Here is an 18,304-nt window from a genome sequence, read left to right on the forward strand (position 1 = left end):
GAAAATAAAGCCTGCACCTTAAGATGTGGTGATGAATGCAGTCTATTTATTCCAACTATCAGTTGATGTTGATGTGTTACTGAAGACGAGCAATGCCTGTCCTGGGCGTCCTTTTGGGCAGCTATGAGGTGCACCTGGCTGTGTGTGAATGTAGCCTTAGATCAGGAATAGAACAGCCATTTATAGGACATTTCATAACATTCCCAAATTCCTATGAAAAAATATTCGGCACATTCTGCATTGAATTACTGTACCCAATTTATTATATATTTTAGGAGTCGGAGTCGGTCCATTTTATACCGACTCCACCAAAATGAGCACCGACTCCACGACTCTGACTCGGGCCCGAGTGGAGGACAGAGCCTGTCTGATACTGTTTTTGCAGACTTTTAAAAGCTTATTGAATGTTTCAGGTGACATTTTGGGAAAATGTGTAAAATTAAGGTAAAATTGTTGGGTAACAAAGGAAATAGCAAATTCATTAATTATTGTGCGCCATTGTGATAAATTTGGTACAAAATTTGCCATTTAAAAATATTTAAATGGTAGTAATTGGAACAAGTCCTGACCTCTGCATTTACTGGCAAATGACGGCTGTGTAACACAGCTGGTATCTGCCAGGTATGATGCGAGTTTGGCTCCCAAAACTATTCCATACTCCTGCCACAAGCATATGATGTAAATTTATGTATTGTGGTGGCCAAAGGGTTAAAGTGGGGAGCGCGTATACGCACTGCGGCCTCCATGATGCTCATTCACGTTACAGTGTTTGTGAAAATCCTAAGGAGATCACGCTGTTGTCCGACTACAATTTCCATCGTCCCCTGACAGCGACAAGCCACAGTTGTATTTCTGGTCATTTTTTAAACTGGTTATCAAAGAACTGAACAATAACTGTGGAGTTTTTTCAATAAAGGTGGTTTAAGAGTCCGACCTGTAACTAGTTAATGGCCTCATGGACAATTTATCGCACTAATATTCCATCTGGACGGAAGTAAACACTTCATGTCAGATCCATCACTATCAGAGATCACACCCAGCCGGCTCCTATCCAGGATTGGGGTGATTGTTCCCTATGACCGGTCAGGATGAAAGCTCTTCACCCCGGGATCAGAACGCTGCCCCCCTGTGGACTGTACAACTTCAAAGCCTTTATCAAGTGGATGATGAGTTATAATTTGGATTTTTATATCTGACGTCCTATTAAAATGTTTTCATAAATAGTTGATTGCCACTTGGTAATGGAGTGGTATAACCCCCATTGTTCTGGAATGTAATCAGTTCCGGTTGTTGTGCTGCACTTTGGGTCAGTGACACTTGGGCTGTGGGAGAGTGACCACTGAGATCCCTGTTTTCTTTGTAAGATGGACAAGGCAATGTTTACCCTCCGAGAATTACACATCAGTGTATAAAAGTTGCACGGCGTGTAGAAGTGACAAAATAACAACTAGAGCTGATTGGTGACGCTTATTAGCATATTACCATCAATTCTGAATCTTGTAATTTCATTTGGTTATAAATGATCGTTTATTATTGATTAATATAACAGCATCTAATCAGGTGTGTCATGAGACAGCAATATCTTGTGTGCGGCCCGTTAACAACCCATGACCTGGTGAACTTCAAATATAGTAAGGGGCCAATTAATGTAATCTATGGCAGTCATTGGTTAATGAAAGGTTCTGCAGCTTTCTAATTACCGTAACTCTATATTTTCTTTTCTTTTCCAAGATCTCAGCTTTGTGTCTGTGAATAAAGACATTGAGAGACAGAAGACCCATCCGCATAAAGGCTGTGTTGTCAATACGTTGTGGTTACAGCTTATATCTGTAACCACAATGTTTTGCCGGATCCGATACCTCTGGTGCCAGACAGACCCCGTTCACTCATCAAGGAGTCCGTCAGGTTTGATTGTGGTTTTTTACTCTTTTTACATGAGGAATCGCCCTGAATTCAGCCTATTCTGTTCTTTGAGGCTCTGACAGCAGTGAGAACAAAGCCCTTATTGAAGGGCCGTTACATTGTGTCGGTGACGTTATAGCGATGGTTCTGGAATAGAAGAAGAGGTTTTAGGAGAATCATGTGGTCTATGCATTGGGCACGGCATCCACAGCTATCTGGGCCCTAAAGTCAATCAGCGGAGACGATTACCCCATGCATGTATAGTATGCACAACGCTGTGTGCCAGTACTAGTGGCTCCCATTCGAGCTGTGTATTACCGTAATTATTATGCGTTACTTATGCAGCGCCACCATATTTCACATCTCTTTACAGACATTACCATCACTGTCCCTATTCTGTCTGTGTAATAAGTTTTGTATCTTTCTAATACACTTTATCTTTCCATTCCTCACCATTTTAAGGTATCTGCTTGTGTCAGTGAATGGAAACTTTTTTTATTTGATTAATTCACAGATTGTTAGTGTAACACAGGGGTCCTCAAACTACAGCCCGGGGGCCACATGCGGCCCGCCGAGGACATTTATCTGGCCCGCTGGGTGTTTTTGTTTGTGTGGAATGTGCGCCACACTCTCCGACTCCCATCCTTTTCTCTGTCTCGCGACCATGGGCGGAACAACCGGGATAGCAGACGTAACAGCTGCTTCGGGGCCTATGGTTTTTAAGGGGCCCTGAGCAGCTATTCCTCCTACCTCTCCTACACCGGTTAACTTATGCGGCCGTCCCTGGTCCCGGCTGACATTGAGCTTCACTATTGTTCAATGCTGGCAGGCCCGGTAATCGCGAGTGGAACAACGAGGCGGTGAGCAAAAGTGATGCGCTGCCACTCTGGAAGAATCTAGGATGGGTGGAGGGCACTGCTAACCAATATGAACAAGAGGGCTCACCATGGGCATGAAAAAAAGACATAACAAAAAAAGAGGAAAGATCATGCCTACATATACGGGAACACCTAAATTGCTTGAAAAATATATGGTGCTTTATTAACAGGTATCAAAATTACATAAAGCACAGCAACAGTTTAAAAACATACAAAGAGACCTTTATGTCATGCCTTCGTATAGAGCCAATGACAACCCACACAAAAATTCCCCAAAGCAGCAAGCCAAGGCAGAGTGGCCCCCAAAGGATAATTAATATTATTTATTATATACTTGCAGCAGACTCCTTTGGTTGTCATTGCCGGATTGCTCTGAGCTCCACCCCGTGGTCGGCACTCATAGCAAGTGAACATTTCGGCTACACACAGGCGATCTGATCATCACCTGTGTGTAGCAGAGGCGATCAGAGTACTGCAGCTTCTAGTCTCCCATGGAGACTACTGAAGCATGCAAAAAGTAGAAAAAAAAAAGTTTAAAAAAAAAAAAGTTCAAATCACCCCATTCAAAATTGAACATATTTGGTATTGCTGCGTTTAGAATTGCCAGATCTGTCAATATAAAAAAATTAACACAATCACGAAACGAGAAAAAAATTCAAAATGTCAGAACTACGTTTTTTTGGTTGCCACTACATTGCAATAACAGGTGATCAAAAGATCATATCAATAAAAATGTCAGTTTGGTGTGCAAAAAAAAAAGCCCTCACCCAACCCCAGATCAGTAAAAATGGAGACGCTACAGGTCTCCGAATATGGCACTTTTTTTTTTTTTTTTTTTTAACCAAATTTTGGATTTTTTTCACCACTTAAATTAAAAAAAAAAAGCACATGTTTTGCATCTGTGAACCTCGTAGTGACCCGGAGAATCATAATGGCAGGTCAGTTTTAGCACTAGGTAAACATGATAAAAAAAAAAAAAAAAAAATATTGAATTGCACTTTTTTGCAATTTTACTGCTTTTTGAATTTTTTTCCTGATTTCCAGTACATGATATGTTAAAACCAATGGTGTCTTTCAAAAGTACTACTAATCACACAAAAAAACAAGCCCTCACCTGGCCATATTGACAGAAAAATAAAAAAGTTATGGCTCTGGGAAGAAGGGGAGGAAAAAATGAAAATGCAAAAACGGAAATACCTCTGGTCGTGAAAGGATTAACGTTTGTCAGTTCAGACTGGGGATTGAAGCAAATAAACTACGATATGGAGACAATGCCATCGCTTGGTGGTGCAGCGCGGCAGAAGCTGTAAAGTCAATCCGCAGCCCCCAAATGCTTTCAAGTATTGTCAATTCACTCATATGACATTGTAGTGTTAATGCTCTTGAAGGCCATGTGCACACGTTGCGTAATTTTCTGCTAGGTTTCTGCGTCGCTTGGCAGAAAAACGCAGTGGAAAAACCACGCCCGAGGTTTAGTAATAAACAAGTGTCAGCCAGATACCCTCATTAATAAAATGGTACATAAAGAGTTAAATAAAGACACACACACCGCCTATATAGGAGCATTAACATAATTAACCTACATATACTATATAAAAACATCAACTGTCAGAAATTTGCATGAAACGCAATATCTGTATATTTTATTAAAAAAAAATTGCGTGGACTCCTGCATTATTTTCATAACCAGCAGAGGGAAAGCCGACGGCTGAGGGCTCATGTTGTATTTCTGGGAAGGAGCCAATAGTCATTAAGGTTCCAAGGCTATTAATATCAGCTCACACATGTTTGCTTAGCCGTTACTGGCTAGTTTACAGGGGAACCCCAGAAAAAATTGACATGGAGTCCCCCCTATAAAATTGAACCAGCAAAGGCTAGGCAGACTGCTGCGGGCTGATATTAGTAGCCTGTGAAGGGGCCATGTATATTGGCAACCCCCCAGGCTAAAAACATCAGCTGTCAGCTGCCCCAGAAATGGCGCAACTTAGGCTGGTTTCACATTCGCGCTTTTTAAGCGCACGCACGGCCGGGGGTAGCTCCGCCCCCGAGCCGGCTCTCTGCCCGGCGTGCCCGCCCCTTCCTTGTAGCGCCGCCTCCTAGCGCACAGCGGCGGATCGGCGCACCCTATCTTTAGCATAGGGTGCGCAGATCGTGCGCAGGCCGTGCGCTAGTTGCGCTTTGACCTGCGCTGCGCACTTTTGACGGTGCGCCGTGCGCGCCAAAATCCAAAAAGTTTGATTTTGGCGCGCACGGCGCACCGTCAAAAGTGCGCAGCGCAGGTCAAAGCGCAACTAGCGCACGGCCTGCGCACGATCTGCGCACCCTATGCTAAAGATAGGGTGCGCCGATCGCAGGCGCCGCTGTGCGCTAGGAGGCGGCGCTACAAGGAAGGGGCGGGCACGCCGGGCAGAGAGCCGGCTCGGGGGCGGAGCTACCCCCGGCCGTGCGTGCGCTTAAAAAGCGCGAATGTGAAACCAGCCTTATAGATGTGCTATTTCTGGCACTTAGCCTCACTCTTTCCACTTGCCCTGTAGCTGTGGCAAGTGGGGTTGATGTCACCTTTGTATTGTCAGGTGACATCAAGCCGACAAGTTCGTAATGGAGAAGCATCTATAAGACACCTATCCATTACTAATCCTGTAGTTACATGGTAAGTAAAGACACAGCCAGAATAAAGTCCTTTATTTGAAATAATCACACAGACTCCTTTATTGACTCTTAATTAACCATACTTATTGAACGCCTAATCCTCAATGCCCTCGTCTCCTGCAAACAATCAAAAAATACATATAATAATATCCTGTCAGATGTCCAACATAGTCCATTTAATACCGAGTGTCCCATGGCGCTCTCCCACATGTAGGACAGTCACATCAGGAGATGTGACTGCTCTGCCCGACCTCCGGCGATACACTGACAGGAGGTAATCACTCAGGAAGTGTATCACTGCGCTGCCATGAGAGTTTTCTACCGCTGTATGAAAACTTTCTCACGCATCGGTGCCGTAAGTGAGAGCACCAGAGTTGATCAGCTGATGTACTCCGGTGAACTCTCACGGTAGCTCAGTGATAGACTGACAGGAGGAAATCACTCCCGCGGTGGATCCACCGGGTGACATCGGCATGGGACATTCGGTATTAAGTGGACTATGGCGGACAGAGAGTATATGTTGGTTTATTACTTTTGATTGTTTGAAGCAGCGTTGAGGATTAAGTGTTCGGTGAGTATGTATATTGTATGTGATTATGTCAACGTTTTGATTTTTTTTTTTTTTTTTTTTCTCCTTCGCCTCATTGGGGGACACAGGTACTGTGGGTGTATGCTACTGCCGCCTGGAGGCTGACACTAAGTGAAAAAAGGTTAGCACCTCCTCCGCCGTATACACCCTTGCCCAGTTTGCGGGCGGAAATCAGTTTTATGCTTAGTGTTCGTTGGAAGCACACGTCTGTTTTTTCTCCAGACTCATTTTTTTTTTTTCTTCCCATGAAGATGAGACAGGGGCGACGGACCCTATTGAAAGGGGGCGATCTCCCCAAACCAACAACGGGTGAGCACGTGCGAGTGTCGCCTCCACGTACCCTCTCCCGCGACGTGGGACACAATGCCGGACTTAGACCTGATCACCCCTAGGTATTGAAACCATGGGCTGTACAGAGGCACAAGCATAGTCCGTGCGGCCCCCACTCACCCCTGGAGGGAAAGACGGAGCTAGGGTGCCTGCATCGTCCTATATGTGGCCCCACTCCCATCTACCTGAGCTGGGAACCTGAAGAATCGTCACGGAGGACGTTGGCCTGGGAGGGCTCCTGAGGCGACATCCACAGGGCTGGAGCCCTTAGCCTGTTCAGCGGAGGTTGGTGCAACAGCAGCCGAAGAGAGCCCCCCCGTCGCGCACGGTGGCGGGTCCGCATGTTCAGCATGTAGCCTCGGCCTGGGACGCCGTGGGAGGTGGGTTCTCCCCCGTCGCGGGCATGCACCATAAATCGAGCCCGCGGCTTCCGGCTAGCCGGAGCTAGGCCGCAGGCGGAAGTCCTGCCTCCTTGCTGCGCGTCATTTCCGGCGGCCCACCCCTCGTGGGCCCCCAGCGGTCTGCAGTGCTGATGCCTGGCAGATACAGCATGTCCGAAAAAGCGAAGACGCACACGTTTCTATACGCTGCATGCATCTCTTGTCGGGCCGCTCTTCCGCGGGCGCAGAGCAAGCGATTTTGCAAAACCTGCGATTCTGAACGCGCCCAGGAGCCCTCCCCTGCGACCGGGACCAGTGTACCAAGTGCCCCGGAGTGGGCCTTATCACTGTCGCAGTCCATGGCGTCGCTTACGAGGGCAATCGAGTCCCTTCGTGCCCCAGATAGGGGCAGGGACAGTGGCTCGCCTGTCTTCGAGGGGTCCTCCACGTCACAAGAGCCTCCGGCATGCAGGGGCTGCTCTCACTCCAGGCAGACCCGGGGAAAACTAACCCACACGGTGTCGCCCAGTCCATCCCGTGCTTTAGCATTCGTGAGTTCCGCTTCTCGCTCCCAGTCACCAGTGGTCAATAGCGAGCAAACCTCAGATTTCGACTCAGACTAACCCCTTGACCTGGATACTCCGGGGTCTCGTGAAACAGTGGACAGCCTCATCGAAGCAGTCAACCAGACCTTGGGGATTGAGGATGATGCCATCTTGGCTTCAGGCCATAAGGTGACATTTAAGCGAGTTAAGCGGCCGCATAGAGTATTTTGCACTCACCCAGAGTTTGAGGACATAGTGCAGCGACACAGGGAACGGCCGGACAGACGCTTCTCGGGTCAGAAGGCGCTCGAAGCGAGGTATCTATTTGCCCCGGACCTCCGTAAAAAATGGACGGAATTCCCAACGGTGGATCTACATGTGTCACGCTTGGCCTCTAAAACCCTGTTATCCATACCTAGTGGTTCTTCTATTAAGGATCCCACGGATCGTCTCATAGATAGCTTGGCTCGCTCAGTATTTGAGGCATCAGGGTCAGCACTCTATCCCTCGTTCGCAGCAACATGGGTGGCCAAGGCCATTATTTCCTGGTCAGAATCATTAAACAAAGCCTTGCAGGATAGGGACCTACCTGCAGAGGTATCAGAGATCACGAGTCAGATCGCTATGGCTGGGGACTACTTAATGCATCTTTGGATGCGGCCAATTGCGGGGCACTTGCTGCCGCTAACGCAATTTCCATTAGGAGAGCTCTGTGGTTATGGACATGGCGGGCTGATTCCACCTCCAAGAAGTCCTTGACTTCTCTACCTTATCAGTGCGGCCGCCTATTCGGAGAGAAGTTAGATCAGCTAATCTCTGACTCCACAGGAGGGAAGAGCGGTTTTCTCCCTCAACAAAAGATTAAACCGCCTTATTGTCACAAGTTTCAGGCATGTTTTTGGGACTTTCGCAACTCCAGGTGGACCACAGCGGCCAATTCCGCCGCTTCAGGTCGCCCCAACCAGGATAGAGAGCGGCAGGTCTCGTATAGAGCCAACGCGTTGGGGAGAATGTGTACTCACCAGCCCAGGTCGAGGGGATCCAGGTCCCAAAGATCTTCAGCCAAATGACTCGAGGCATACTCTGGTTTTGCCATGTCTGGCTCAACGTCGCACACGACACATGGGTAAAAGAGCTGATGTCCTCAGGTTACAAGATAGTTTGTCAGATACCCCCCCTAAGACGGTTTTTTCTTTCCCGTCTTCCCAGGGTGGATACCCCAGCAAGGGCTTTGCTTGGAGCCATCGAATCGCTCCAGCGCAACGGAGTCATTATTCCCGTGCATGAACACGAAAGAGCTCATGGCTTCTATTCCAACCTATTCGCGGTTCCCAAAAAGGACGGGACTGTCAGACCTGTTTTGGACCTGAAGCTCCTGAACAAAATCATCAGTCAGCCATTTCCGGGTGGAGCCTCTCCGTTCATTCATATCGGCCATGGGGCAGGGAGAATACTTGGCCTCTATCGATATCCAGGACGCCTATCTACATATCCCCATTTTCCCCCCACATCAAAGGTTTCTACGCTTCGCCTTCAACGGTCTACATTTTCAGTTCGCAGCGCTACCCTTTGGGCTAGCCACGGCCCCCAGAGTGTTCACGAAGGTCATGGCAGTCGTCATGGCCATCCTGCTCTCTCAGGGCATAGTCATCTTGCCTTACTTGGACGACCTCTTGGTTAAGGGCCCTTCAATGCGGGCATACGAGGAAAATGTCAGCATCACACTAGATACTCTTGCCCGCCTAGGGTGGTTGGTCAGTGTAAAGAAGTCATCACTTGTTCCAGCTCAGAGAATTTCCTTTTTAGGGATGATCTTCGACACTTGCCGAGGGTTGGTAATTCTCCCTCGAGACAAGGCTCTAGCTCTCCCGCAGGGAGTCCGTACACTTCGCCAACCAGTCTCTCATACCATCCGGTTCGGGATGAGGCTTCTAGGGAAAATGGTGGCAGCAATGGAAGCGATACCGTTCGCCCAGTTCCATCTTCGCCCCCCGCAGCACGCCCTCTTGTCAGCCTGGGACAACCCTTTCACGCTCGATCGCCAATGCAGTTTGTCCTCTCAGGTCAGGCAGTCGCTCGGGTGGTGGATAACCAGTTCCTCTCTGCTTCAGGGGAAACCCTCCCCCCCCCCCCCCAGACAACTGACGCCAGCTTCCTCAGCTGGGAAGCGTTTTTTCGCCACCACACGACCTAAGGACGGTGGTCCCCGCAGGATGCACGCCTCCCGATCAACTTGTTGGAGATACGAGCAATCTGGCTGGCTCTGCAACAGTTTCATCACCTTCTAGTAGGCCGCCCCGTCTAGATTCAATCGGACAACGTCACGGCGGTGGCTTATATAAATCATTAAGGTGGCACCCGCAGCAGAGAAACCATGCGCGAGGTAGGGCACGTTCTTCATTGGGCCGAGAGGATCCACTCGGTGATATCGGCAGTCCACATCCTGGGCGTGGAGAACTGGGCGGCAGACTTCAGCCGGCAGGGACTTGTGTCCAGGGAGTGGTCACTACACCCCGAGATTTTCCAACAGATTTGCCAACGGTGGGGAACACCGGCTGTGGATCTGATGGCTTCCAGGGTGAACGCCAAGGTGCCCACGTTTGTTGCTCGGTCCAGGGACCCGAAGGCAATCGCTGTGGGTGCGTTGGTTCTGCCATGGAACCAGTTTGGCCTCCCATATTTATTTCCCCTGCTACCACTACTTCCGAGGGTCATCAAGAAGATCAAAACAGAAGGGGTTCCAGCGATTCTTCTGGCCCCGCTGAGCGTGGTACGCAGATCTGGTGCAGCTGCTCGCCGACATCCCTTGGCGACTGCCAGAGCACCCAGATCTACTGTCTCAGGGTCTGAGATTCTCTATTCCCAACATCTTGGCCTTTCTCCAGTCTGGCCTAGACTGGTTAGCCCCAATCTCCCTCAGGAGACAGATATCGGCTTTATCTGTCCTGTTCCAGCTCAGAATAGCTACTAATTTGCAGGTGAAGACTTTCATCCAGGGGGTCTCCCATTTGGTACCTCCCTGTAGGGCGCCCCTGAACGCCTGGGACCTTAACCTGGTACTAAGCGTTTTGCAGGAAGCCCCATTCGAACCGCTACAGGATATCTTTGTTGTACCTTTCCTAGAAGGTGGTGTTCCTGGTAACCATAACTTCTATCAGGCGGGTCTTGGAGCTGGCGGCCCTATCCTGCCAAGCCCCGTTTCTCACTTTCCATAAGGATAAAGTGGTGCTCAGACCAGCCCCTCCCTTTCTGCCGAAGGTCGTTTCCTCATTTCACATTAATGAGGATATTGTCTTGCCCTTTTTTTTTGTCCAGCACCGATACACCGTGTGGAAAAGGCTCTTCACACGTTAGACCTGGTAAGAGCCCTCCGGAGGTACGTGTAACGGACGGCACCCTTTCGTCAGACAGATACGCTGTTCGTGCTCCACGAGGGGCGCAGGAAGGGACTCGCCTCAAAATCGACTGTAGCCAGATGGATTCGGTTGATTATTCAGGTGTCCTACCGCATCAGAGGTGCGCCGGTTCCAGCAGGGATCAGAGCACACTCTACTCGGGCAGTGGGCGCCTCTTGGGCGCTTCGGCACCAGGCTTCGGCGGAACAGGTTTGCAAAGCAGCGACCTGGTACAGCCTGCACACATATGCCAAACTGTTATGATTGAGTCATCGAGGAGGAAAAAACAAAACACAAGCTCAGCCCAGAAAATCAGAGAGGTTGGAAACTAGCTAGTGTTCCTACGGTGATCCTAGACACCTCGTCACAGCAGGAGATCTACACAAGCCTAAAGAGAGAAAAACTACCCCAGAGCAGACCCCAAAGCAATAGGCAGCCCCCAACATATAATGACGGTGAAGCAAGATGAAAACACTAACACAGATAGAAAGATAGGTTGAGCAAACGATGGGGCCCAAGCTAACTAAAAAGGACAGGATAGAAAAGCTGCTGTCTGCAATCCGAGAAAACCCTGCCAAAAAATACTACCAACACAACTGATAAGCAAAAAGGACCCTGAAGTCACTAGACTTCAAACCCTATATCAGCACTCAGAATATTCTGGAAGCAGAGCAAAAGAGAACACTGATCAAGGAAAAAGAATCCAGCACACCCCCGGCCGGAGATGGCTGAACTCAAAAAACAAGGTAAACAAAACCAAAACTAATAAGTTCAATAGCAGAGCAAAAACTTATCTTTGGGAAGCAGGAATCAGACTGGTCTCCAAGAATCCAGCAGAGAAATCACCAGCGACTCAGAAGGGCATCGGCTGCCTTATATCCAGTCTGTAGTTCCCGTTACCCAGTCATGATCCACCTGATCAGGTGTTTGGTTTCTTTCATCCAAATCAGCCTCACTACCTTCCTTCACCAGAAGAGGGAGATCCTCGGACACAAAAGATGAATGAACAGATGAGCTCACAACAGTACCTCCCCCTTGAGGAGGGGTCACCGAACCCTCATCCAAGCCCCCAGGCCGATCAGGATGAGCCCGATGAAAAGCACGCACCAATCTTTTGGCATGAATATCAGAGGCAGAGACCCAGGAATTATCCTCCTGACCATAACCCTTCCACTTAACGAAATACTGGAGTCTCCGTCTAGCCAGACGGGAATCCAGTATCTTCTCTACCTCATATTCCATGTTACCTTCAACCAACACAGGGTCAGGAGGTGCCGCCATAGGAACCACTGGTTCCACAAACCTCTTCAACACGGACTTATGAAACACATTATGAATCTTAAATGTGACAGGAAGAGCCAACCGAAAAGAGACCGGATTAATAATCTCCAAAATCTTATAAGGTCCAATAAATCTAGGTTTAAACTTTGGAGAAGCCACTTTCATAGAGAGATTCTTTGATGACAAACAGACCATATCACCCACCTTAAACCGGGGACCAATGGTCCTATGCCGGTTAGAAAACCGCTGGGCCTTTTCCTGGGAAAGAGACAACTTATCTGCTGCATTCTTTCCACCACAGTGTCAACCCCTGGACAGGCAGAAGACTCCACCTGCCCTGAAGAAAATCGAGGATGAAACCCAAAGTTACAGAAAAAGGGTGACATCAAAGTGGCAGAACTAGCTCTATTTAAAGCAAATTCGGCCAAGGGTAAAAATGAGACCCAATGATCCTGATAAGCAGATATAAAACATCTCAAATAAGCCTCCAAAGTCTGGTTTGTTCTCCGTCTGCCCATTGGTCTGAGGGTGAAATGCAGAGGAGAAGGACAACTGAATTCCCAACTTGGAACAAAAGGTCCTCCAGAATCTAGAGACAAACTGAACTCCTCTGTCCGATACAATGTTCTCAGGAATCCCGTGCAAGCGAACCACCTGTTGCAAAAACAAGGGCACCAACTCAGAGGAAGATGGCAACTTAGGGAGTGGTACAAGATGGACCATCTTAGAGAATCTATCACAAATCACCCAGATAACAGTCATCCTCTGAGAGACAGGCAGATCAGAAATAAAATCCATTGAAATATGGGTCCATGGCCTCCTGGGCACCGGCAAAGGCATCAACAACCCACTAGAACGAGAACAAGGCTTAGATCGGGAGCAAGTCCCACAGGACTGCACAAAATTTCTGACATCACGAGACAAGGCAGGCCACCAAAAAGACCGACTCAACAAATCTCTAGTACCGAAAATACCTGGATGACCAGCCAACGCGGAGCAATGAACCTCAGACATCACTTTCCTCCTCCACTGGTCAGGAACATATAACCTACCACTGGGACAACGCTCAGGCTTATCCTCCTGAAACTTCTCCAGAGCACGTCTCAAATCAGGCGAGATGGCAGAAATATCCACCCCCTCACCTAAGATGCTAGCAGGCTTGGTCACAATAGGAGAATCGGCTAAAAAACTCCTAGAGAGGGCATCAGCCTTAACGTTCTTAGTGCTCGGAAGAAAAGAGACCACAAAATCAAAACGTGTGAAAAGCAAGGCCCACCTGGCCTGTCTCAGATTCAAGCGTTTAGCCGACTCAAGGTAGATCAAATTCTTGTGGTCAGTGAGGACCACAACTTGATGTCTAGCTCCCTCCAACTAATGTCTCCACTCCTCAAATGCCCACTTCATGGCCAACAGTTCTCGATTCCCCACATCATAGTTGCTTTCCGAAGGAGAGATCTTTTGGGAAAAGAAGGCACAGGGGTTCATTTTAGATGTTACAGGATCTTTTTGGGACAAAACAGCTCCTGCACCAGTCTCTGAAGCATCCACCTCCACCTGAAATGGAAGTGAGACATCGGGTTGTCGCAAAACCGGAGAAGTGAACCTCCGCTTCAGCTCCTGAAAAGAAGAAACAGCCTCTGGAGACCAATTCAGCAAATCAGCGCCCTTCTTAGTCAAATCAGTCAATGGTTTGGCAATAACAGAAAAATTGGCTATAAACTTACGATGAAAATTAGCAAAACCCAAAAACTTCTGGAGAGCCTTCAAAGAAGTGGGCTGCACCCACTCATAAATGGCCTGTACCTTGGCCGGGTCCATTTCAATAGTTGACGGAGACAAAATAAATCCCAAAAATGAAATCCTATGTACACCAAAAAGACATTTCGATCCCTTAACATACAGGGAGTTTTCCCTCAAAATCCGGAACACAGTCCGAACATGTTCCACATGAGAGTCCCAATCCCTGGAAAAGATCAAAATATCATCCAAATAGATGATCAGAAACTTATCCACAAAGTCCCGGAAAATATCATTCATGAAGCACTGGAAGACAGAAGGGGAGTTAGTGAGCCCAAAAGGCATCACCAGGTACTCAAAATGTCCCTCCGGAGTATTAAACGCTGTCTTCCATTCATCCCCATGCTTAATGCGAATAAGATTATATGCCCCCCTGAGGTCAAGCTTGTTAAACCAGCAAGCACCTTCATCTCTAGAAAATAAGTCAGAAATCAGGGGTAACGGATACTGATATTTAACAGTAATTTTGTTGAGGGAACGATAGTCAATACAAGGCCTTAATGAACCATCCTTCTTGGCCACAAAAAAAACCCCCAGCACTCAAGGGTGAAGAGGATGGTCTAATATGACCTTTCTCCAACGACTCCTTAATATAAGAACGCATAGCCTCATGTTCGGGTACAGATAAATTAGAAAGTCGACCCTTGGGAAATTTACACACCGGACTCAGCTCAATTGCACAGTCATAACTCCTATGAGGAGGCAAAGACGCAGACTTACTCTCACTAAATACATCATAAAAATCAGTCAAATAGTCAGGAACCTCATGCGACTGGGGAGAGGTGGAGAAAACAGGAGTGTCGCCAAGAGCACACCGACAGCCCCAACTCACCACAGACACAGATTTCCAATCCAAAACTGGATTATGAATTTGCAACCAGGGAAAACCCAGAACAATGGTATCATGCAAATTATGCAACACCAAAAATCTGCAATTTTCTTGGTGGTCTGGGGTGACCCGCATTACCACCTGGGTCCAAAACTGAGGTTTATTCTTCGCCAAAGGAGTAGCATCAATACCCCTCAAAGGAATAGGCGTCCGCAGAGGTTTCATAGGAAAACCACAACGTTTAGCAAAATCCAAGTCCATCAGGTTCAGAGCCGCTCCTGAATCCACAAAAGCCTTAGCAGAAAATGTGGACAGGAAGCAGATCAGAGTAATTGCCAGAAGAAACTTAGGTTGTACACCACCTACAGCAAATGTGTGTGCAAAACGTTTCTCTCGTTTAGGGCAGACAGAAATAATGTGAGAGGCATCTCCACAGAAAAAACATAGCTTATTACGTCTTCTAAACTCCTGACGTTGCACCCTAGGCAAAACTCTATCACATTGCATAGGTTCAGACATTTGTTCAACAGGTGGCAGCGTTTCCCGTATAATTTTACGTTCACGTAAACGCCGATCAACCTGAATGGCTAATGACATAGAATCGTCAAGACCAGAGGGAACAGGAAATCCCACCATAGTATCTTTTACAGTTTCCGACAAACCCTTCCGAAAGAGAGCTGCTAAGGCACCATCATTCCAAGTAGTGAGGGACCGCCCACTTTCAGAATTTTTGACAGTACAGTTCTGCAGAATCTTGACCCTGGCTCAATGCCAACAGGGTCTTTTCAGCTTGATCAATAGCATTAGGTTCATCATACAACAACCCCAAGGCCTGAAAAAATGCGTCCACATTAGCTAGAATAGGATCATCTGGTACTAAAGAAAACGCCCAATCCTGGGGATCGCCGCGCAGCAAGGAGATGACAATTTTAACCTGCTGCGCATAGCTCCCCGATGAGTTAGGCTTCAAGGCAAGGAATAATTTACAATTATTCTTTTAAATTCAAAAATTTAGACCGATCCCCAAAAAACACATCAGGAGTAAGGATTTTTGGTTCAGCAGCGTGTGAATGAGCAAGATAGGCGGAAATTCCTTGCACTTCAGCAGCAAGCTGCTCCACACGATCAGACAATTGCTTAAACTCCATCAGAAAAAAAAAAATATTCCTCCTACGGCCTCAGAGAAAGAGGAAAAAATATACAAAAAAAAAAAATGACACCTTTTTGTTTTTTTTTAACAATTCCTTCCTGCTTTTAAGTACCCTAGAACAGTGGTCCCCAACCTTTTTTGCACCAGGGACCGGCTTGAACCAAGACCATTCTTCCATGGCCCGGCAGGGCGGGGATGGAGGTGTGACAGGGGCGGGGCTTTGGTCATAAGGGGGCGTGGCTATGGACGCGGTTGTAGTTTAGCAGTGCATATTTATCATTTAATTATAACATTTTTAATGTGACTCAACTCACCATAGGTTTTGAATGAGTGGGAGCACCTGGCTTGTTTCTGTTTCAGTGGGAGCACTGGGCTACTTCTACTGATGACCGTCACTGCTAATGATTATTGGAACCTACAAGGAAATGGAGCATTGAACACTTAAGAACAATTGTACTGGAGTACTGTACATGCTGATTATTTTCTAATCATCAGAAAATGTATGTGTGGTCCCCCCCGTCCAGCTCTGTGTGGCTCCCCCTGTTGTATGCATGGCTCCCCTGTCCCATCCTGTATACATGGCTCTGCTCCCACTCTCCCATCCTGTATACATGGCTCCGCTCCCATCCTCCCATCCTGTATGCATGGCTCTGCTCCCACTCTTCTATCCTGTATACATGGCTCCCCTGTCCCATCCTGTATGCATGGCTCCGCTCCCACTCTCCCGGCCTCCCTTGTATACATGGCTCCGCTCCCACTCTCCCTCCCTTGTATATATGGCTCTGCTTCCACTCTCCCTCCCTTGTATATATGGCTCCGCTCCCACTCTCCCTCCCTTGTATATATGGCTCTGCTTCCACTCTCCCTCCCTTGTATATATGGCTCTGCTTCCACTCTCCCGGCCTCCCTTGTATATATGGCTCTGCTTCCACTCTCCCGGCCTCCCTTGTATATATGGCTCTGCTCCCAGCCTCCCTCCCCTGTATATATGGCTCTGCTCCCACTCTCCCTCGTATATATGGCTCTGCTCCCACTCTCCCTCCCTTGTATATATGGCTCTGCTCCCACTCTCCCTCCCTTGTATATATGGCTCTGCTCCCACTCTCCCTCCCTTGTATATATGGCTCTGCTCCCATTCTCCCTCCCTTGTATATATGTCTCCGCTCCCACTCTCCCTCCCTTGTATATATGGCTCCGCTCCCACTCTCCCTCCCCTGTATATATGGCTCTGCTCCCACTCTCCCTCCCTTGTATATATGGCTCTGCTCCCAGTCTCCCTCCCCTGTATATATGGCTCTGCTCCCACTCTCCCTCCCTTGTATATATGGCTCTGCTCCCACTCTCCCTCCCTTGTATATATGGCTCTGCTCCCACTCTCCCTCCCTTGTATATATGGCTCCGCTCCCATTCTCCCTCCCTTGTATATATGGCTCCGCTCCCATTCTCCCTCGTATATATGGCTCCGCTCCCATTCTCCCTCCCTTGTATATATGGCTCCGCTCCCACTCTCCCTCCCTTGTATATATGGCTCCGCTCCCATTCTCCCTCCCTTGTATATATGGCTCCACTCCCATTCTCCCTCCCTTGTATATATGGCTCCGCTCCCATTCTCCCTCCCTTGTATATATGACTCCGCTCCCACTCTCCCTCCCTTGTATATATGGCTCTGCTCCCACTCTCCCTCCCTTGTATATATGGCTCCGCTCCCACTCTCCCTCCCTTGTATATATGGCTCCACTCTCCCTCCCTTGTATATATGGCTCCGCTCCCACTCCCTTGTATATATGGCTCCGCTCCCACTCTCCCTCCCTTGTATATATGGCTCCGCTCCCACTCTCTCTCCCTTATATTTATGGCTCCGCTCCCACTCTCCCTCCCTTGTATATATGGCTCCGCTCCCACTCTCCCTCCCTTGTATATATGGCTCCGCTCCCACTCTCCCTCCCTAGTATATATGGCTCCGCTCCCACTCTCTCTCCCTTATATTTATGGCTCCGCTTGGCTCCCCCATCCTCCCCCATCATACTTTCCCTCACGTCGCTGAACTTCCTTCCCGTCGCTGCACGTCCCTGCATCTCGCGGTTCTTCAGCTTCTTCCTGTGCGGAGCAGTCACGTGCTACCGCTCATTAAGGTCCATGAATATGGACGCCACGCCTATGGAAGATGAGTGGCGTCCATATTCATGACCTTAAATGAGCGGTACACGTGACCGCTCAGCGCTGGATGAAGCCGCCGTGGGATGCAGGGTGAGTATCAGCTGGCTCCCCTTGTGTCCGCGGACCGGCAAGGGCACTGCAACGGCCCGGTGCTGGGCCGCGGACCGGCGGTTGGGGACCCCTGCCCTAGAATCTGCGGTATGGCTGGTGATTCTGTTATGATTGAGTCACCGAGGAGGAAAATACAAAACACAAGCTCAGCCCAGAAAATCAGAGAGGTTGGAAACTAGCGGATTGCAGACCCCTGTGGGACTGTTCACACAACTAGCAGTAGCCGTGGAGTGTTCCTACGGTGATCCTAGACACCTCGTCACAGCCGGAGATCTACACAAGCCTAAAGAGAGAAAAGAGAAAAACTGACT

The 18,304-nt window shown here is 48.4% G+C and overlaps 1 protein-coding gene across 5 annotated transcripts in view; it reads left to right on the top strand.

The window, feature by feature from the left end:
- The window catches only part of DENND2B (DENN domain containing 2B), a 272,711-nt gene that overhangs the window by 6,151 nt on the left and 248,256 nt on the right, over positions 1–18,304 (top strand). For 2 of the 5 annotated variants that reach the window (XM_073545194.1, XM_073545193.1), the window contains exon 2: positions 1,732–1,905. The exons of the other annotated variants lie outside the window; for them this stretch is intronic. The gene's annotated coding sequence lies outside the window, so the exon portion shown is untranslated. The remainder of the gene's footprint in view (positions 1–1,731; positions 1,906–18,304) is intronic. 5 annotated transcript variants of the gene reach the window in all.

This window comes from Dendrobates tinctorius, unplaced genomic scaffold (assembly GCF_039654945.1).
Source record: "Dendrobates tinctorius isolate UK_male_01 unplaced genomic scaffold, ASM3965494v1 ptg000142l, whole genome shotgun sequence".
Classification (NCBI taxonomy): domain Eukaryota; kingdom Metazoa; phylum Chordata; class Amphibia; order Anura; family Dendrobatidae; genus Dendrobates; species Dendrobates tinctorius.